This window comes from Microcaecilia unicolor, chromosome 3 (genome assembly GCF_901765095.1).
Source record: "Microcaecilia unicolor chromosome 3, aMicUni1.1, whole genome shotgun sequence".
NCBI classification, from domain to species: domain Eukaryota; kingdom Metazoa; phylum Chordata; class Amphibia; order Gymnophiona; family Siphonopidae; genus Microcaecilia; species Microcaecilia unicolor.
In genome coordinates this window covers 335,745,283-335,768,127 of record NC_044033.1, presented here as the reverse complement: position 1 = coordinate 335,768,127, position 22,845 = coordinate 335,745,283, and the positions used below count along the sequence as shown (strand labels likewise).

At 42.7% G+C, this 22,845-nt stretch overlaps 1 pseudogene; it reads left to right on the top strand.

Annotated features, from left to right (window-relative positions):
* Window positions 1-11,020: 11,020 nt before the first annotated feature.
* On the top strand, window positions 11,021-19,450 carry LOC115464730 (annotated as a pseudogene).
* The last annotated feature ends 3,395 nt before the right edge of the window (window positions 19,451-22,845 follow it).

Below are 22,845 nucleotides of genomic sequence, written 5' to 3'. Positions count from 1 at the left end.
ATACAGTGAACAGAAGTGAACGCAATACTCAAGGTGCGGTTGCACTATAGATACAGAGGCATTATAGTATTTTCATTCTTATTCACCATCCTTTTCCTAATAATTCCTAGCATTTTGTTTGCTTTTTTGGCCACTGCCACACACTGAGCAGAAATGTTCAGCATATTATCTACAACAACACCTAGATCTTTTTCGAGTGCTGACCCCCAAGGCGGACCCTAGCATCAGGTAACTATGATTCAGATTATTCTTCAACGTGCATGAGAAACGGATGTCCATATGTGATGTACAGACTATGATGTCCATATTCTGAGTTGGATGTCCTTTCTAAAATGCCTCTCCTCATGTCTTAATAAAATGCCAGTGTAAGCAGCAAAAATTGTACCAAACTTGCAGGCATAGATACTTACTCCTGCTTTTGAGATATACAAGTCTGCACCTGGATTGAGCAAGGGCATGTGTAGGCCCTTTGTTCAGGTTACCTCAGCTTTCTGGAAATCCAGCTTCTGCTGTTCTGCCACTCTCTGCCTACTGGCTTCTATTTTCCCCTCTTTGATACTGTAAAGTTCCCTGTGACACAACAAACACTTTTAAGCCCCCTCTATTATCTTGTACCTGATGTTCCCTCATATCCTTAGCACTGTCTTTGTCAGGAGATATCTCCATGCATACATTTTCCTAGCCCAGTTGTAGAGCATATACAGATAACTTTTCAGGGTATTATTGGGAAACCTGACACTTAGTATAAGTTACAGAAGAATGGGACTCTACCACGTTCCAGGACTAGATCCAAGCCCACAATGCCGAAATAATAAAAGAACTAACTCCAAAACCAAGTATTATGAAAATAGAGTGTTTATTTATTTACAACAGCAGCAGAGATAATATGAAAATTGCAAGAATAAAGGCAATGAAAGTCTGATCGTAGAAACTGCTCAGAGTAAATGCACATCACCCTGGATAGACATAATTCAGTCAGCTACTCTAACCCCCACAGCACGTATGAAGCATCAATACATGGTATTTATATGACCTTTTCAGACATTCAGCCGATGGCCACAAGTGTTGGTGTAAATGGGTGATATATTTATGCACAGTGGTGGCACTGGTAAGATTGACATCAGTACAGTAAGTTGATGGACAGGGTCATTTCCTTAACTGTTATCATTTCAAATGATGACAGTCCTGTGAAACGGTGAGGTGAGGACCTGATAGCCATTAACACCAATGGTAGCTTCATATTCTAGTCTGTACCGGAAGTGGAAACATACTTTTTTAGTATGCTTATAACAGTTTTGCTTAATCTTTCCAACTGACTTGAAGACTGAGGATGATAAGCAATATGGTATCTATTTTCTACGCCTAGAACTTTCCACATGTGCTGAATTACCTTACCTGTGATTGGAGTCTACTTGCATTGGTAGACCTCATCAACTAAACACATGGTTGATGAGAAGAGTAGCTGTTGTTTCAGTGGTTCAACTGGGAGCAGGTAAACTCTCATGCTACTTAGTGAATGTAGACATGACAGTAAACATGTATTAATTTCCACAGGAGGACAGAACTACCGGTCCTACTTAGTCAATTTGTATGTCAGACCAGGGCATGGTTATGCCTTTATTCCTGAGGGGAGCCCGATGGAAAGGTGCAGAGGGCTAAAACTTACTACAGGTCTTAAGAAAAATGTTGCCATACTGGGTCCATCAATCCAAGTATCCTGTTTCCAACAGTGGCCAATGTAGGTCACAAGTACCTGGCATGATCCCAGAAAAGTAAAAGAGATTTTATGCTGCTTATCCAAGGAATAAGCAGTGGATTTTCCCAAGTCCATTTTAATAATGTCTTGTTTTCTTTTAGGAAATTATCCAAATCTTTTTTAAACCCTGTTGAGCTAACTGTTTTTACCACATTCTCTGATAACGAATTTCAGAGTTTCATTACATGTTGATTGAAGAAATATTTTCTCTGATTGTTTTAAATTGTCAGGCTTGCCCAGTGGAGGTGTGAGCTCTTGTGCCCGATGGAGGATTTCTCACCGAGCTGTCGGCCAACCCCGAGTTCCCCCTGTGTCCCCCTCCGTTCCCCAGGGGTTGAGCCCCCAGGTGCGGGAAGCAAACAGCAGAGAGAACTGAGTCCAGAACAAAGTCCACGGGGCAAGCCTGACAGAAAGCTGAAGCCATGAGCTCGTCAGACAAGTCCGAGATTGCTGAGTTGACCCGAACTGTACAACAGCAGCAAGGACAGCTGAATCATTTATCCATGGCATTGCAAAATGTCTGCTCCCAGATGCAGACGATGCAGGCGGGCCGCCAGGTTGCTCCTAGCCCGATGGAGTCAGTGGGATATCCTTTGGGACTCCGGATGCCCGACTTGCCACGTTTTGATGGTACACCCTCGGCCTGCTGAGGTTTTATTAACCAGTGCAGAATGATATTCGAAATGCAGCCCAGGGCCTTTCCATATGACCAAGTTAAGATCACATATATGATGACCGTCATGTCTGGTTCAGCCCTGGTGTGGGCTATTCCCCTCTGGGAACAGAGGGACTCCCATGTTAACCAATTTCAATGAATTCCTATGCCAATTCCACATGTTGTTCGACGTTCCCGGAAGACCTTCATCCATCGCCGGAGCGTTGTTGCGGGTGCAACAGGGTACAGACTCGGTGGGGGAATACGCTATTTGCTTCCGGACCCTAGCTGCAGAACTTGGCTGGAACCAAGAGGCCTTGACTGCCATGTTCTGGCAGGGATTAAATGGTCGCATTAAGGACGAGCTAGCTGGACGAGAGGTACCTACATCCTTGGATGCTGTAATCTCCCTATGTACCCGAGTGGATGTCCGGTTCCAAGAGAGAGCCTAGGAACTGGCAAATCAGCGTCCGGAACCAAGTTCTGCCTCGGGCTCACAGTCCCGTCATGTTTCTCAAAGGGCCTCAGAGCCAGCGGCGGAGAGTTCGGAAGAACTTATGGTGATGGGCCTATCACGACTCTCCAAGAAGGAGCGAGTGTTTCGCCAAAGGAATCGGCTTTGCTTCTATTGCGGAGAGACTGGTCATATGGTAGCTTCCTGCCCTTGTAAGTCGGGCAACGACCGGACCCAGGACCACTGAGGCGGGTGGCCCTGTGTCATGTATCCTCAAAGCCTGAACAAGGATTCCCATTACCCGAAAAACTGGTTATTATTCCATTAACTCTGCAATATCGGTCTTTCACAGTATCCACCTCGGCTCTGATTGATTCAGGAGCTGGAGGTAATTTCATCGCCGCCGAACTCCTGACGAAGTTAGGTAACCCTTGTGTACCCTGTGGATCGCCCCTGCAGGTAACTTCAGTACAGGGGGTAACCTTGCCTCATGCTATCACGCAAGTCACCAAACCTTTACGGATGAGGCTGGGTGTGAGCCATGGGTGTGAGCCATGTTGAGACGATCCAGCTGTACGTCCTTCCTCAGGCTATTCACCCAGTAATGCCTCAGATAAACTGGGAGACCGGCGATGTGGCTAGTTGGAGCCCTCGGTGTCAGGAGACATGCCTTGAACTCTGGATTTCATCTGGAGGTAGTGTGAGGGTAGCAACGGGAGGCATGAAGGCTTGCAGATCCCAGCTTCCCATTGAGTATCAGATGTTCCGGGACATTTTTGACACCCAGGAAGCGGACGTGCTGCCTCCTCATCGTCCTTTTGATTGTGCGATTAACCTCATGCCCGGACAGACCCCTCCCCGGGGACAATTGTATATCCTGTCCCGTGGGGAATCAGAGGTCCTCAGAGGAGTTTCCTTTGGTGAGTGTTTGTTGCAGTACTTTTGAATTATTTCCGGTTCCGGCTTTGACCCTGCTTGTCTCCTGGTTTATGCTACCATCTGCTGCCTGCCAAAGACCTGGCTTGTCTCCTGGTTTATTCTACCGTCTGCTACCTGCCAAAGACCCGGCTTGTCTCCTGGTTTATTTTGTCTGCTGCCTGCCTAGACCCGGCGTGTCTTGCTGTCTGCGGTTGGTCCTGGTTCCTGCTCGCCTGCCTTGCTGCCCATGTATATTCCTGTCCCCTCTGACCCTCAGTCCCTGTTCAGCCTAGTTGGTATCCAGTTCCTGCCCTGTCCGGTAAGTCCTGCCGGCCGCCTGCACCCAGGGGCTCAACTCCTGGGGAAAGGTGGTTAAGTGCAGGTGAAGTCTAGCAGTTTCTGTCAGAATTCTGCCTTGTCTCTGGTGTTTGGGTGGTTCTCCTGCCGCTGCCGGTTATCGGTAGTGGCCCAAGGGCTCACCATCCTGACAGTTGTGACATAAATTTTCTGTTTAATAACTTCATTGTGTGCCCCCTAGTCCCAGTAGTTTTGGAAAGAGTAAACATGTGATTCACGTCTACCTGTTCCACTACACTCATTATTTTATAATCATCTATCGTATCTCCCCTCTGCTGTTTCTTCTCCAAGCTGAAGTGCTCTAGCAGCTTTAGCCTTTCCTCATAGGGAAGTCATCCCATCCCCTTTATCATTTTCATCACCCTTCTCTGTACCTTTTCTAATTCCACTATATCTTTTTTTGAGATGTGCATAAGAACATAAGAGTAGTGGTGACCAAATTGCACACAGTATTTGAGGTGCAGTCGCACAATGGAGAGATACAAAGGCATAACATTCTCATTTTTGTTTTCCATTCCTTTCCTAATAATACCTAACATTCTATTTGCTTTCTTAGCCACTGTTGCACAGTGAGAGAGGGTTTCAACATATCATCAGCGATGACACCTAGATCCTTTTCCTGGGCTATGACTCCTAATGTGGAACCTTGGATCATGTTGCTATAGTTTGGTTTTCTTTTTCCCACATGCATCACTTTGCACTTGCTCACATTAAACATCATCTGCCATTTAGACTCCCAGTCTTCCAGTCTCGTAATGTCCTCTTACAAGTTTTCACAATTCTCTTGCAATTTGAATAACTTATGTGGTCAGTAAATTTAATTACCTCACTAGTTATTCCCATCTCTAGATCATTAGTGAATATGTTAAAAAGCAGCAGTCCCAGCACCAACCCATGGGGAACCCCACTATCTACCCTTCTCCCTTGAGAATACTAATCATGTAATTTTACTCTCTGTTTCTATCTTTTAACCAGTTTTTAATCCACTAGAGATCACTACCTCCTATCCCATGACTCTCTCATTTCACCTCCTGTTCCATGACTCTCATTTCCTCAGTAGTCTTTCATGAGGTACTTTTGAAAATCCAGATACACAATATCAAGCGGCTCACCTCTATCCACATGTTTGTTCACCCTTTCAAAAGAAATGTAGTAGATTGGTGAGGTAAGGTTTCCGTTCACTAAATCCATGTTGACTATATGCTCTGTAATTTTATTCTTTATAATACATTTTGCCCTGCATCGATGTCAGGCTATATTTTCCCAGATCACCTCTGGAACCCTTTTTAAAAATTGGTGTTACATTGGCCATCCTCCAGTCTTCTAGTACTATACGTTATTTTAAAGATAAATTACATATTACTAACAGTAGCTTTGCAAGTTCATTTTTCAATTCTATCAGTACTCTGGTTTGTATACCATCTGGTCCAGGCAATTTGCTACTTTTCAGTTTATCAAATTGCCCAATTACAAGGTTTACAGAGATTTGTTTCAGTTTCTCTGTCTAGACAGCATCGAATACACATTGGTGTATTTTCCACATCTTCCTTGGTAAAGACTGAAGCAAAGAATTAATTTAATCTGTCTACTATGGTCTTGTCTTCTCATAGTGCCTATTTTATCATTTAGTGGTCCAACTGATTGTTTTGCCGGCTTTCTTGCTTCAAATATGCCTAACATCTAATCAAGCAAGTTTATTTGTTCAATTTTAGTCAATTCTAATTTTTATTCAGCAAGGAGGGAAAGACTTAAGATTCTCGGCTGTTCCATATGAATTTTTTAGTTTGCTATGCAAACTTCCTCATTAGCCAAAATCCTCATGTCTTGCACCTTTTTCTTATTTTTTCTTTTTCTTAATGTTTTTTTTAATGTTTCAATTTACTCCTATATACAGTCCATTTTTGTGTGTCTTTCTTATCATACCACTATTTCATAGCGACCAAAATGATAGAGGGGATGGAACTGCTCCCATATAAGGAAAGGCTAAAGAGGTTAGGCCTCTTCAGCTTGGAAAAGAGATGGCTGAGAGTAATATGCTTAAGGTCTATGAAATCCTGAGTGATGTGGAATGGGTGAAGGTTTATTGATTTCTCATTCATTCAAAAAGTAGAGGAGTGTGGTAGCCATGTTAGTCCACTCTTAAGGTTATCAATAGAAATCAAACAAAATAAAACATGGAAAAGAAAATAAGATGATACCTTTTTTATTGGACATAATACATTTCTTGATTAGCTTTGCTTATTTCCGATCTGACGAAGAAGGGCAACCTTCGAAAGCTAATCAAGAAATGTATTATGTCCAATAAAAAAGGTATCATCTTATTTTCTTTTCCATGTTTTATTTTGTTTGATTTCTATTGATAATTCAAAAAGTACAAAGACCGGGGGACACTCAATGAAATTGCATGGAAATACTTTTTCATTCAAAGAATAATTAAACTCTGGAACTCATTGCTGGAGGATGTGTTAATGGCGGTTAGCGTATCTGGGTTTAAAAAATATTTGGACAAGTTTCTGGAGGAAAAGTCCATAGCCTGTTATTGAGATGGACATGGGGGAAGCCACTGCTTGCCAGGGATTGGTAGCATGGAATAGTGCTACTAATTGGGTTTCTACCGGGTACTTGTGATGAAAGCAGTTTACAAATAAAATAATTAATATAGAAAAGAACGCCAACATTTTTAACGGGAAAGAACCTTTTCATGCCAAGGAACAATCAAACTGCAAACTGGATAATATCAGGCACCAGAACAAGCCACCGGACTCAAATCAGGTGCCAAAAAGTTTCAAAAAAAATGAGTTGAGTAAAATGTTAAACTCCTGATGAGAAATATATCCTGGGAGATCATTCCATAACTTAAGGGCAGCAAAAATAGAAAGCCGAATAATGTGTTATCGCATAATGGGCCTTCTTGGGATGGGATAAAATGAATCCACTAGTTTCCAAAGATCAAAGAAACTGAGAAGGGGATAAACCAGAAAAGAAAGACATGCTGGCTTTCCCTAACGAAATGCCTTTTTTGCTAGACATAATGTTTTAACCGGAATGTATCCTACCTAAAACTACACTACCCAAATTGTAAAGGACTGAAATACAAAACAACTTATGCAGCCGGCTTCTCTTACATAAGCGCACAACTATGGAATAGGCTCCCAAAAGCTGTGAAAACAATCCACGACCATTTGAACTTCAGGAAATCACTAAAAACCAACCTCTTCAAAAAGGCCTACCCCAACGACCCCACGTAACCCTCTTCACCTACCAACACAGCATGACTATGATCGCACAGGACAACACGTTATCTTCATCCATTTCGACCCTCCACTTATACCTCATACGATCGCTATACAACTTTGTATTTGTTATCCACCGACTAGGCAAACGCCTTTGACGGTACTATGTAAGCCACATTGAATCTGCAAATAGGTGGGAAATTGTGGGGTACAATGCAATAAATAAATAAATATGAGAATGCACAGGAAGCCAGTGGAAATGTTTAAATAGAGGCATAAGGTGATCTAGGGGGTTAACTGGCAATACCTGCCTCTTAATGTGGGGGAGGGGGCATTTTATGCCATCCTTGCCATTTCAATCACCCCCATTCTAGGAATTCTTTGTCACTGGTGCCCTCTAGTGGGGGCTGAACTCCTCTTCCACTCTGACATAAAATCTTAGGGCCTGATATTCATAAGGGAAGGGCCCCTTTTAGTAAGTTGCGTTAGGCTTTATGCGCACCCAAATCATGCCAAAATGAACTTACCGCCGAAGTACCGTGTGCCTCTTGCGGTAATTTCATTTTAATGCACGTCTGCTACGCCCATCTGGAAATTGTTTTTTATTTTCGGACGCACGTAGCGGCCACGCACCAAGTGGCATTTGATGCAAGTAGGTCTTTACCGCGCAGATTCCTTACCGCTAGGTCTATGGCTGTTTGGTAAGGTCAGACTCCCAAAATGGAGATGCAGCAATTTTGATTTTGCTGCACATCCATTTTCGGCAAAAATTGAAAAAAGGCATTTTTGGTACGTGCGCTGAAAAATATTTCTGCGCGTGCCCAAAACCCTCACCTACACTATCACAAACCACTTTTTACTGCGGCTTAGTAAAAGGACCCCTAAATGAGCAGGAGAGGCTCCTGACCAGTTAAACCTCACTGAGCTGGTCATTCTCATACATTCAGTGGCCTTTAACTGGATAGTATCACTGAATATCCCTCTGACTGACAGTGTATTAACCGGATAGTATGAGGGTGGAGCTTGGGCAGATCCAGCACTTCACTGGTTAACACTGATAGTTCACTAACCGGCCACATATATGGATAACAAAAAGGCTGTCCTAACTTTATCTTCTGAGATTACCGGGCACTGATCTGAATATTGGCCGTTGCCCCATTAACTTCTGTGTGACCACACTTACCTGTATCAGTGCTGATGTCTGTCCAGCATTGACTATTGGGGGTTAATTCAGCCTGTGGTTATAAGCGGGTAAAAACCACTGACTGCCTCAAGCTGAATATTTACCCTGTAATGATTTAACAGTTTTCCAATTGTTGGTGTCCTGCAAAATCTGATTTCTGATCTACAGAAACTAAATGGAAAACAGCCTGTGTCAAAAAAAAACAAAACCAAAAACCCCTCCTGATGACAGATATCTACTACAGAGCTGCTTCTAACTGTTGAGAAGGAGTTGCTCATCTCAGTATGAAAATATCAGGGTATTTCTAGAATAAGTTTCTGATGATGATCAGCACAGCGGTACCCCTCCTTTTTTGGTTCTGTACCAGTAGAGGTGCCTTTGAAAACAGAATATTTCTGAGCACTTATTGGCTTTGTGGTAACTTTAAAAAAACAAATCTTATAATGCTTTCTTTTTCTTATAATAGGCTCCTACAGTGTGAAACCTGACATTTTAATCCGGTTTGAGCAAGATGGATTCAGGACTGAGCCTCAGGGATTTGAGGAAAGAGGAAATGTGACCACCACAGGCACATGTGTGGAACTGCCTGAAGCTTGTGGTGAAACTTGGATTAAAGCTAGTAATGAGGTGATACAAACTTTTCCTATAAGAAAGGTCTCTGGACAGGGGATAGTGAGAATGAGGAGTTATAATCACAACCTCTAACCTTTGTTGTGTAGATAATGTGTTTGTTCTATTTTTTTATATTTTTCCATTTCTATTTTCATTGGTTCATTTTCTTTTCTCCCCCACTATTATCCCATGTCGCTCTTTCTCTTCCCTTTATCTTCTTTAGTATCTACTATCGCTCATCCTTTATAAGGTTTTATCATTTTCCCTGTATCTCTCGCACTTTCTGACCTCTCTCTATCCACTTTGCAGTCTGTTTCCTGCTGAAGTTTTATTCTGTTCCACTCAATATCCTCTTTAACATACTGCGCTACCTCCCTCCAGTTTATTCCACCCTATCATGGTGATATAATTTGTACCCTGTTATCACAGTGTTCCATTTGGTTATCTTCCTTCCACAGATCCCCTCCCCCCCCCCAAAAAAAATGTGTCCCATAAATGGCATGCAATGTGAGCCAGATCTACTGCCGGATCACTGTGTGCCTTTGCCCCCTTAGCCTACGGAGTCCTAGTAAAAGGGCCCCTAAGTGCAGTATACTCTCCCCCTGTCTTATTTTTCAAACTTCTAGGATTTGTATATAGACATTTCAAAGTGTGTTTTTTGTCTGTATTAACATCATGCTTAGTAGTTGAGAGGGATAGTTAGCAGTCTTTACTCTCAATCTGCTCTTCCCTTGAAGACATCTGGCCTGCTTCTGCCTTTGTTGCAACTTCCCTGATCTGATAGTATTCTTTAAAGATACCTTATCCCAATCCAACTGCTCCTGAGCAACTGTTGTCTTTTCCCCTAGTTGTAGTTTAAAAGTTGTTGTATCTCCTTTTGTGAAGTATTGCATATGTTTATTGTATGTTGATAGGTTGGTGTATATGTAAGAAAACAAACAAATGAAAAAATAATGAAACTTTGATGTAGGGTGGCTTGTTTGCTGTTCTAGCCATTGGTCACATTCAAGGATGTTGCTGCTTATTTCTTGGAAGTGGACTGGGACATTCTGGGAGAATGGCAGAAAGTGATTTACAAGAAGGTCGTCAAGGAGATTCATGACATCCTCATGTCACAAGGTAAGTATATCTTGTCCGTCATCTACCACACAAGCACGTTATGGAATCAGTGGTGTAAAAATCACAGGAACTAGATACCATGGACACATGAAATTTAGATCCTAGCTTCTGATGCCAACCCATATTCAGTAGGAGCCTGTGAAAACACCATTGCTACAGGCTCTGCAAAAGATGCTGCTCTCTGTTGTAAGATAAAATGTATACCTTAAACTAGAGGCTTCACACAACACCAGCTGGATTCCCTCTCCCATTCCTGTACGGAAGACCAGAGAGAGGATTTACCTCTCAGATTTCTTCTGAGACTTATGCATAAGGTCATGACGTATCAGTTGCATGCTATTAAATTATATTGTACAACATATAACCTCTCCAAATGATAACCAGAAGATTGGCACCTTTAGTGCCTCCATCTAGGAGGGCTATGAAGAGAATTCTCTGTACCAGAAAATCTTGATGATATAATCTTCTCTCTAATTATTGTCAGACAAATACACATACCTCAAGATTAATACACATATATACAGACCTCCATGCACACATCACACATCAAAACATGAAGCAGATGGAACCTCCCGAGGGATTCTACAAATACAATTTAGATGTAATTTTCCGACTTCTTATTGACAGGTTATTCAATAGTTAATCCTGATGTTATATTCAAGATTAAAAATGAAGATGAGAAATATTTCACTCAACAATCTGAGTGGGAGGGAAAAGAAAATCCAAATGACTCCAACAGTAAGTAAATGTTTTGGTTTTAATGGGCTTTGCATTTTTAGATCACGGGAGATTGATCATTAACATCATACATTTGGACACTTTAAATCAGTTTCCTAATTTAGTATTATCAGATCCTTGGTGGATCCTTGTAAATGTTTTTTCTCATCACAGGCCTTCCAGTCGTAACATCTGTGTTCTCACTGAGCATTAAACAAGAGGAAGATCTGCCCTTCTTGGATAATCCTGAATCAGAGATATCTGAACACACTCATCCTTCCGTAACAAGTGAGTGAGGTGATTAAATATGCAGATGATATGAAAATATTCAAAGTTGTCAAAACACTTGTGGATTGTGAAAAATTGCAGGAAGACCTTAGGAAGCTAGAAGACTGGGCATCCAAGTAACAGATGAAATTTAATGTAGACAAATGCAAAGTGATGTATATTGGGAAGAATAATCGGAATCATAGTTATCTGATGCTAGGATCCACTTTAGGAGTCAGCACTCAAGAGAAAAACCTAGGTGTCATTGTAGACAATACACTGAACTCTTCTGCCCAGTGTGCTGCGGTGGCCATGAAAGCAAATAGGATGCTAGTAATTATTAGGAGAGGGTTGCAAAATAAAACCAAAAGTATTATAATGCCTCTGTATTGCTCCATGGTGCAACCTCACCTTGAGTGTTGTGTTCAATTCTGGTCTCCCTATCTCAAAAAGTTAGAAATTGCATGGAAATACTTTTAAAGTAATAGGAGGAAATAGTTTTTCACTCACAGAATAGTTAAGCTCTGGAATTTGCTGCCGGAAAAGGTGGTTAAGGCGGTTAACTTAGCGGACTTCAAAAAAGGGTTGGACGGCTTCCTGGAGGAAAAAGCCATGGAATGTTATTGAATGGACGAGGGAATAATACAGTATTTCTAGGATGGGCGGGACAAATTGCTTGTTCTTTTGGCCGCTGTCGGTGACAGGGTGCTGGGCTCTATGGACCCTTGGTCTGTCCCAGCATGGTGAAACTTATGTACTTATAACTCGTTGCTGGAGGATGCGTATCTGGGTTTAAAAAAGGTTTGGAGGAAATGTCCATAGCCTGTTATTGAGATGGACATGGGGGAAGTCACTGTTGAAAGGGCTGGTGGAGGTAGAGGAACATGACTGATGAACATGGTGTAGTTTGACTTAGTCATGAATATTTTGTATTTCTGATAGGTTCATGCAAATCACAGTACATGATGCAGTTTATTGTAATGATGCCATTCCCAATTCCAAAATGGCGGCTGCAGCCTTCCAAGGCAGTCTCGCTGTTTTCTTTTTTTTGTAACTTTATATTAATTTTCATGCAAAATAACTGACAGCATCTGTTAAAAGAAACAATTAAGAACAAGTATAAATATTGTTAGGTAATGAACTGCCATCCTCAATAATGAAAAACTAAAAAAAGACCTTTCCGTCCCTTCTGCCCTTTCCCCCAAACCCCTCCCAAAAACTCACAGAATGTCCTTCCAACGAGAAATCTTCCCCACATTTCTTCATAATATTTCCATTTAGTATATTTTAAGGCAATCAATGTATATTGTTTACATATAATACACAATCTCTATAGTTGGCATGTGCCATGTATGCCAATGTGAGGCATTCAGCAGTCGGCCTGCTGTAAAAACCAACAACATTAATTTATCCATAGTTCCCGTTATCCCTCCCTACCACTCTCCCACTTAGTAGGGCATTTTCTGTAGCAGGGGCGTAGCCACGGGTGGGCCTGGGTGGGCCCATGCCCACCCAGTTTTGGTTCAGGCCCACCCAGCAGTGGAGGCAGCGGAGCGGAGGGAGCAGGCTGAGCTCCGATCCCGCATCTGCCTCCCCAGCCCGCCACTGCCCCGCCCCCCGCCGTACCTTTAAATATTACAGTTTTGCTGGAGTCGGGCAGCCGGCATTGAAGACATCGGCAGGCTTACGCCGGTTCTAGCAGCCTTCCCTTCCCTCGTTGCAAGTCAGATGATGGCTCCGCCCTCTTCTGACGTATTTCCTGTTTCTACGAGGGCGGAGCCATCATCCGACTTGCAACGAGGGAAGGGAAGGCTGCTGGAACCGGCGTAAGCCTGCCGATGTCTTCAATACTGGCTGCCCGCGACTCCAGCAAAACTATAATATTTAAAGGTACGGCCGGGGGGGGGGCAGGAAGGAAACAGGGCAGACGGGAGAGGAGGGTTGCTGCACATGGTGGAAGAAGGGGAGAGGAGGGTTACTGGATGGAGGGAAGAGGAGGGTTGCTGGACATGGTGGAAGAAGGGGAGAGGAGGGTTGCTGGATGGAGGGAAGAGGAGGGTTGCTGCACATGGTGGAAGAAGAGGAGAGGGCAGGGGAGAGGAGGGTTGCTGGACATGGTGGAAGAAGGGGAGAGGAGAGGAGGGTTGCTGGATGGAGGGAAGGGGAGAGGAGGGTTGCTGGACATGGTGGAAGAAGGGGAGAGGAGGGTTGCTGGATATGGTGGAAGAAGGGGAGAGGAGGGTTGCTGGATGGAGGGAAGGGGAGAGGAGGGTTGCTGGACATGGTGGAAGAAGGGGAGAGGAGGGTTGCTGGATATGGTGGAAGAAGGGGAGAGGAGGGTTGCTGGATGGAGGGAAGGGGAGAGGAGGGTTGCTGGACATGGTGGAAGAAGGGGAGAGGAGAGGGCAGGGGAAAGGAGGGTTGCTGGATGGAGGGAAGGGGAGAGGAGGGTTGCTGGATATGGTGGAAGAAGGGGAGAGGAGGGTTGCTGGATGGAGGGAAGGGGAGAGGAGGGTTGCTGGACATGGTGGAAGAAGGGGAGAGGAGGGTTGCTGGATATGGTGGAAGAAGGGGAGAGGAGGGTTGCTGGATGGAGGGAAGGGGAGAGGAGGGTTGCTGAACATGGATGGAAGAGAGGGAAGGGAGAGAGAAGAAATGCTGGACATGGATGGAGGGGATGGAAGAATGAGGAAGGAGATGAGATGAGGGAAAAGGAAGAGAGGAGAAAAACTGCACATGGATGAAGAAAATAGGCAGAAGCTGGATCCACTAGACAGTCAAGTCTGCAGAGGACCCAGCTTTTACTTATGGATATAGAGCAAGAAATGAAGAAGAAAGGAGGAAAGTAAAGAAATAAATGGAAAGGAAGCCCTGGAAACGGAGTTAAGAGGACAGATAGCAGCAGAATCGGATACTGGGCCAGCATGATCAGAAAAACAGTCACCAAAGGTAGAAAAAAATCATTTTATTTTCATTATAGTGTTTGGAATATGTCCACTTTGAGAATCAGGTGCTCAACATTAAAAGTTTATATTTATTTACTTATTTATGGCATTTTATCCCACATTAAACATGAATTAAATTGGAACCTGGGATCATTTAATGTTTTTTTTCCTGGAGAGAGTAATGCATTGCCTCCTCCACCCCCCAGGCTCTCTCCCCGGCTATAGCCAGCTCTGCAATTTTGAAGGGAGGTGCACAGGTGGACAGGGGGGGGGGGGGCGCAGAGGTGAACCGGGGAGAGAGCCTGTTGTTAAACATTTACCAGCACACCACTGTCTAGTGCCCACCCATCCAACCTGTTGGCCCACCCAAAAATTGACTTCTGGCTACGCCACTGTTCTGTAGTACACAGTATGAGTCTTGAGTAACTGTTGCCCATATTCAAATACCTCATTCCATAATTTCTAAACCTTAGAACATTCCCACCAGAAGTGAGTATATCTTCCCCTCCAGTCACACCCTCTCCAACATAAACCATCCCCTTTCCTCATAAAGGCCTGGAATCTAGATGAAGAGTAATGCCATCTCACCAGTACCTTAAGACTGTTCTCAATAATCAGGTGCATTTGACAATTTATGAGATCACATTTGTCCATTCCTCCTCAGATAACTCTTTAGATCCCTTTCCCATGCCCCCCTGTAGGTAGCCTTCCATTTATCTAAGGTGTTGAGGAGCCCATAAACAAAAGACATATAACCCTTACTAACTTGTTGACCCACTAAAATTTCAAAAGCCGACTTAAGGCCTTCACCCCCTGCTATTAGTTGTTCTACCTGAGTGAAATGTTTAATTTGAAGGTAGAGGAATATGTCTCTAGCTGCCAGTTGGTAGCAATCTTGTAATGTTCCAAAATGTAGAATTTGGCCATCTTCTATAAATTGACCAGAATAGAGAAGACCATGTATTTCCCATCTTTGAAACAAGATATTGCCATGCCCAGGTACAAAGATATCCGTACGTCCTAGAGGTTGAAAATAAGCCCATGTTTTATTCCTCAATAAATGGGGATGTATCTTGAGCCACACACCCATAGTGGTCCTCGTAAATGGGTTTTGGACCTCTTGAGTGTCTTTGAGTGTGCTAGCTGCCCAGGGGAGAAACTTCAATTGAAAAGTACTAGCCCCTTGTTCTGCGAGGACTCATTGCTTGCGTTGGGGTACCTGCCACTCTAACATTGCCTTAAGTTGTGCAGCTTGGTAATATTTTTCCAGATTGGGTATACCCATCCCCCCTTTCCCCTAAGATTGGAACATAGGCTCCCGAGCCACTCTGGATCTCTTCCTTCAACATATAAACTAAAATATCTTTCTATGCCAATGTTGAAACATTATAGAAAGTATTTCAACAGGGAGAACTTGGAATAAATATAAAAATTTATGGAGAACGATCATTTTCATTGCCTTCATCCTTCCTATCCAGGACAGTATTAATTTATCCCACCTCTCTAAATCTCGGTTCCAACTAAAGAGTGTCTCCCAGTCAGCCCCTACTTTGATACCCTAATATGTAATAGAGTCAGAAACCCAACAAAAGGGAAAACGTTTCCTAAGATTCATCTCCTGCCCTTTGAAGGATAAATTCCTCTCTGTCTTAGTGAGGTTAACTCTGAATCCCGATAAGCTTCCATACTCTGCCATTTGCTCCTGTTATACCAATGGGGCCCTTTTCTGTACCTTGAGTCAATATCAAAAGATCATGTGCAAACAAGGACCCTTTATGTTCCTTGCTTCTATTATAAGTCCCTCAGAGGTTCTACCACCAAGTCAAACAGAGGTGACAATGGGCACCCCTACCGTGTACCCTGGTGTAAGACAAATGGTGAAGAGTAGCTGCCATTAACTCTGGCACATGCCAGTGGTTGGGTACATAGATTCAATATCCAGCTACTACTACTACTACTACTACTACTTAACATTTCTAAAGCGCTACTAGGGTTACGCAGCGCTGTACAATTTAACATGGAAGGACAGTCCCTGCTCGAAGAGCTTACAATCTAAAAAGACAAATGTACAGTTAATCAGATAGGTCAGACAGATTGGGGCAACCTATATGTTCAAAAGGTTAGGTTCCGAATGCAGCATTGAAGAGGTGAGCTTTAAGCAAGGATTTGAAGATGGGTAGGGAGGGGGCTTGGCGTAGGGATTCAGGAAGACTGTTCCAGGCATAGGGTGAGGCAAGGGAAAATGAGCGGAGCCTGGAATTGGCAATGGTGGAGAAGGGTACTGAGAGGAGGGATTTGTCATGTGAGCGGAGGTTACGGGCAGGAACATAGGGGGAGATGAGGGTAGAGAGGTAGGGTGGAGCAGCAGATTGAGTGCATTTGTAAGTGTATTGCTTTGTCACCCTCCTGTCTCCATGCATATCCCCCTGTCTCTTACTTATCCACCCCCATCCTGTTAGACTGTCACTGAAATGCTTTTATGTTTCACTCATATATACTGTCATCTACCAACATTTGCTTAGTTCCGATCTGACGAAGAAGGGCAACCTTCAAAAGCTAATCAAGAAATGTATTATGTCCAATAAAAAAGGTATCATATTTTCTTTTCCATGTTTTATTTGGTTTTATTTCTATTGATTACCTTTAAAAGTGGACTAACACGGCTACCGCACCTCTCTACTGAAGCTAACATTGAAGCCCCTTAAAATTTACACTCCAGCCCATCCCTATCTATTCAGTCATGATCAGGGCGTAGACCGTAGAAGTCTGCCCAGCTCCCGTTTTGTTTCCAATTACTAGCGTCACCACCCAATCTCTGCTAAGATTCCACAGAACCATTCCTTCTAAATAGGATTCCTTTGTGTTTATCCCACACATGTTTGAATTCCATTACCATTTTCATCTCCACCACCTCCCGTGGGAGGGCATTCCACATATCCACCACCCTCTAGTATATTTTCAGAATAGTGCATAGGCAGAATATTGGCATTTACACACATATTTGGGGATATCTTATTCAAAATATTTATGTGTGCAGTAACACCTAAACAATTTAATCAGGCATGAGAAAATTCTGCCCAGTTAAATCCCCTGGGGCCGCCTATGACCCAATATTCATTGACAGTAAAACAGGCAATACAGATGAATATTGCCTCTGACCTCTCATAGAAAAAGTGGGCAGGGCAGAGGCAGTACAGGGGGGAGGCATTTGGGAGAGCCCAGAATTACGTGGTTGCCACCTGGCTCACACAGGACATGAACTACTGAATAGTGGGCTGGCATGCGCTTAACCTTTTTTTTTTTTCCATTTAACACCCCCCCCCCCCACACACGAGCCCCCTGCTGCCTCCTCACAAAGCTCCCTCCTTTCTTCCTCCCTCCCCCCCCCCCACCCCTGCCGGTTCTACCTCTATCCCAGGTGCTCCAGTTTGTTTTCTGAGGTAGGAGCGCAGGCCCCTTGCGGATTCCTGCCTTAAGAATGTCATTTTCTATAGCTGTAAAATTAAGGATCATATTTTTATCCAACAGATGATGGATTTAGGAATGATAGTGAAAGAGTGGGAATGTGCGATGAGCAGCAGAAAGAGGAATGGAAACAGAAAGGCTGCGCCAGAGACAGCACAGATCCTTCAGCTGACTGCGAGGAAGGTATCGGTAGCATAATACCAAGCGGCGAGAAAGCAATAGCCCAGAAAGGAGAAAGATTAGACAGACCAAAGAGAAACTGCAGCTTTTGCCCAAAACTTGTACAATCTGGAAGACTGAAAGGTGAGAGAGATTTTAAAAGTGCTGGTATTTGGGAGAGCTGTACCACAGACTCAAATTTTATTGGACACCACATAAGCAGGCTAAGCACTGACGTTCATGATTGTCAAGGTACACTCAAAAGTAAAAGTTCTGAATGTGATAAATATTTCAATGAGAAAAGGAACCTCCAACTGCATGAAATGGCTCACATGGAACATAAACCATTTAAATGTTTTGAATGTGATAAATGTTTCAAAAGCAAAGCCGATCTGCATTTGCATGAAATGACTCACACAGAAAATAAACTGTTTAAATATTCTCAATGTGATAAAAGTTTCAGTCCAAAAAGGAGCCTGCAAAGGCATAAAATAGCTCACACAGGACACGAACCATTTAAATGTTCAGAATGTGATAAATGTTTCACAAGGAAGGGTAATCTGACACAGCACGAAATGATTCATACAGGAGAGAAACTATTTAAGTGCTCAGATTGTGATAAGTGTTTCAGACGTAAGGCCTACCTGAAAATTCATGAAAGAATTCATACAGGAGAGAAACCATATAAATGCTCAGAATGTAGTAAATGTTTCATAAGCAGGAATGGTCTGAAATTTCACAAAGCATCTCATACAAGAAAGAAACCATTTCAATGCTCAGAATGTGATAAATATTTCAGAAGCAAAGATAATCTGAAAATTCATGAAATAACTCATACAGGAGAGAAACCTTTTAAATGTTCAGAATGTAATAAGTATTTGAGAAGCAAGATGTACCTGAAAATTCATGAAAGAGGTCATACAGAAGAGAAACCATTTAAATGTTCAGAATGTGATAAATGTTTTAGAGGCAAAAGTGGTCTTGCATAGCATGAATGGAGTCATACGGTAGAGAAACCATTTAAATGTCCAAAATGTGATAAACATTTCAGAAGAAAAAAAGATCTTGCACAGCATGAATGGACTCATGCAGTTGAGAAACCATTTAAATGTTCAGAATGTGATAAATGTTTTAAATGGAATTTTAACCTGAAAATTCACAAAAGAACTCATACGGGAGAGAAACTGTTTAAATGCTCAGAATGTGATAAATGTTTCAGAAGCAGGAGTGGTCTAAAATTTCATGAAAGAATTCATACAGGAGAGAAACCGTTTAAATGTTCAGAACGTGATAAATGTTTCAGAGGTAGTAATGGTCTGAAATTTCACAAAACAATCCATTCAGGAGAGAAGCCATTTAAATGTTCAGAATGTGATAAATGTTTCAGAAGTAAGAGTGAGTTGAACTGTCACAAAATGACGCATACAAGAGAGAAACAATTTAAAAGTTCAGAATGTGAAAAATGTTTTAAAAGGAAAATTGAACTCAAACTTCATCGAATGACCCATATAGGAGAGAAACCATTTAAATGTTCAGAATGTGAAAAATGTTTCAAAAGGAAGGCCCATCTAAAACGTCGTCAAAACACTCATACAAGAGAATCCTTTTAAATGTTCATAATGTAAGAAGTGCTTTGTGCCTTTTCACCTTGACCTTTTAATAGGATTTACATAGGAGAGAAATCACTTATACGTTCAGCATTTAATACATATTTCAGAAGCAAGGACAACCTGAAACTTCATGAAAGGATTCATACAGGAGAAAAACCATTTAAATGCTCAGAATGTGATAAATGTTTCAGAAGCAAGCGTAATCTGGTACAGCACGAAAGAACTCATGCAGGAGAGAAACCTATTTAAATGTTCAGAATATGGTAAATGTTTCAGAAGGAGGGCTGCTTTAACACAGCATGAAAGAATTCATACAGGAGAAAAAACATGTAACTGTTCAAACTGTGATAAATGTTTCAAAAGCAAGGCCTACTAGAAAAAGCACAAAATGACTCATACAGGAGAGAAACCCTTTAAATATTCAGAATCTGGTAAGTGTTTCATATTGGAAGGGCTTTCTCACACTGCAGGAAAAGTTTACATAAGTACATAAGTAATGCCACACTGGGGAAAGACCAAGGGTCCATCGAGCCCAGCATCCTGTCCACGACAGCGGCCAATCCAGGCCAAGGGCACCTGGCAAGCTTCCCATGTTATTCCTGGAATTGTGGATTTTTCCCAAGTCCATTTAGTAGCGGTTTATGGATTTGTCCTTTAGGAAACCATCTAACCCCTTTTTAAACTCTGCCAAGCTAACCGCCTTCACCACGTTCTCCGGCAACAAATTCCAGAGTTTAATTACGCGTTCGGTAAAGAAAAATTTTCTACGATTTGTTTTAAATTTACTACACTGTAGTTTCATCGCATGCCCCCTAGTCCTAGTATTTTGGAAAGCATGAACAGACGCTTCACATCCACATGTTCTACTCCACTCATTATTTTATATACCTCTATCATGTCTCCCCTTAGCCGTCTCTTCTCCAAGCTGAAAAGCCTTAGCCTCCTTAGTCTTTCTTCATAGGGAAGTCATCCCATCCCCACTATCATTTTAGTCGCCCTTCGCTGCACCTTTTCCAATTCCACGATATCTTTCTTGAGATGCAGCAACCAGAATTGCAACAATACTTAAGGTGCGGTCGCACCATGGAGCGATATAACGGCATTATAACATCCACACACCTGTTTTCCATACCTTTCCTAATAATACCCAACATTCTATTCGCTTTCCTAGCCACAGCAGCACACTGAGCAGAAGGTTTCAGTGTATTATCGACGACGACACCCAGATCCCTTTCTTGGTCCGTAACTCCTAACGTGGAACCTTGCATGACGTAGCTATAATTCGGGTTCTTTTTTCCCACATGCATCACCTTGCACTTGCTCACATTAAACGTCATCTGCCATTTAGCCGCCCAGTCTCGTAAGGACCTTCTGTAATTTTTCACAATCCTGTCGCGAGTTAACGACTTTGAATAACTTTGTGTCATCAGCAAATTTAATTACCTCGCTAGTTACTCCCATCTCTAAATCATTTATAAATATATTAAAAAGCAGCGGTCCTAGCACAGACCCCTGAGGAACCCCACTAACTACCCTTCTCCATTGTGAATACTGCTGATTTAACCCCACTCTCTGTTTCCTATCCTTCAACCAGTTTTTCATCCACAGTAGGACTTTTCCTCCTATCTCATGACCCTCCAATTTCCTCTGTAGCCTTTCATGAGGTACCTTGTCAAACGCCTTTTGAAAATCCAGATACACAATATCAACCGGCTCCCCTTTGTCCACATGTTCGTTTACTCCTTCAAATTGGTCAGGCAAGATTTCCCCACACAAAAGCCGTGCTGACTCGGTCTCAATAATCTATGTCCTCGGATGTGCTCTGTAATTTTGTTTTTAATAATAGTGTGATAAATAAGAGGCTGTCCTAGCCGGGGCAGGCCACTAGATGGCGCTGTTCCCCTAATAATGTCCAGGATGTTCAGGATAGACCACTAGAGGGTGCGAGGAGAATAGGTGGAGGTCCCTAGGACTGGGGAGAGTCCAGGGATGGCTACAGGTGCAGGCGGTTATGGGCTGGGTCCTGTTTAGCTATTAACCACTTTATACCCCACCTGAGTGTGAAAGGAAGAGAAGAGAGCTGGTAGCTGAAGAAAGAGAATCCCCCTGGAAAGAACTGGCTAAACCCTTTGGACTTGTGGTGGACTGTGTGCTCAAGGAAGAAAAAAGGCTGGGGTAAGAAGTCCCTAAAGCATTAGTGTTGGACTGTGTAGCCTTAGTACTTAGAGGAACTGTGTGTTCAAAGAAAGGACTGGGTGTCCAAAGAAGAAGTAGGGCTGTGAGTCCCAGTACTGAGAAGCAGGATGCAAAGCCTGGGGTTAGAAGTCCCCAAAGTATTGAGGTTAATGCTGAGCCCAGGAATCTGTGTGGGGAGTTTCAGTAGGAAGATATGTAAATGTATAAAGTATTTAAGCTAGAAGAACTGTGCCCAGGGGCTGGAATAAAGAATTGCCTGAATATGCTGTTGGTAAGACCTGTTTAATTTTGCCGCTGGAGAACCAGGTCACCCTGAGCGTGAAAGGATAACATGCTAATCTGCATATAATTTACATACTGAGAACCAGCTCACCCTGAGTGCAAAAGGGGCCCTGGAGCTTGAGGTTGGATTGCTCAGAATGCTTGGAAGAGACTGTTTGGAGTCCTGGTCAGTGACCATAGGCCAGTGAGGCCTGCCGGAGAGTAGGAGCAGAAGCCTCATCTTCACAATAGCATCTACCATTTTCCCCGGCACTGATGTCAGGCTCACCGGTCTATAAGTTCCCGGATCTCCCCTGGAACCTTTTTTAAAAATGGGTGTTATATTGACCATTCTCCAATCTTCCAGTACCATGCTTGATTTTAAGGATAAATTGCATATCACTAGCAGTAGCTCCGCAAGCTCATTTTTCAATTCTATCAGTACTCTAGGATGAATACCATCCGGTCCAAGAGATTTGCTACTCTTCAGTTTGCTGAACTGCCCCATTATGTCCTCCAGGTTTACCGTGAAGTCAGTAAGTTTCTCCGACTCGTCCACTTGAAATACAAAGACGAGACGCTGCTCTGATGGTTTATGCTGGACTTTGTTTTCAAGGATTATTTAACGCTATAGTTCAAAAAGAGACACAGATATTCCCTTTACAATTGGATAGAGTTAAAAATCTACACACGGTGAGAAGACTCTTGACGCAGGCCTGTATGGCCGAAACACAGCTGTGTCGAGTCCCTTTCTCCCTGCTATCCTTTGGCTAATAAAGTGTTTTAATTTTTTTATGAACAAGTGTCGTCCTTTTCATTTTTTATTTTTTTATTTATTTGTATTTTTAAATACAAATTTGATATTTTCTTGTTTTTAATTTTTTGATTATTATTATTTTTGTTTTGTTAGTCATCTTTGCTGTTTTGCTTTTTTGTGG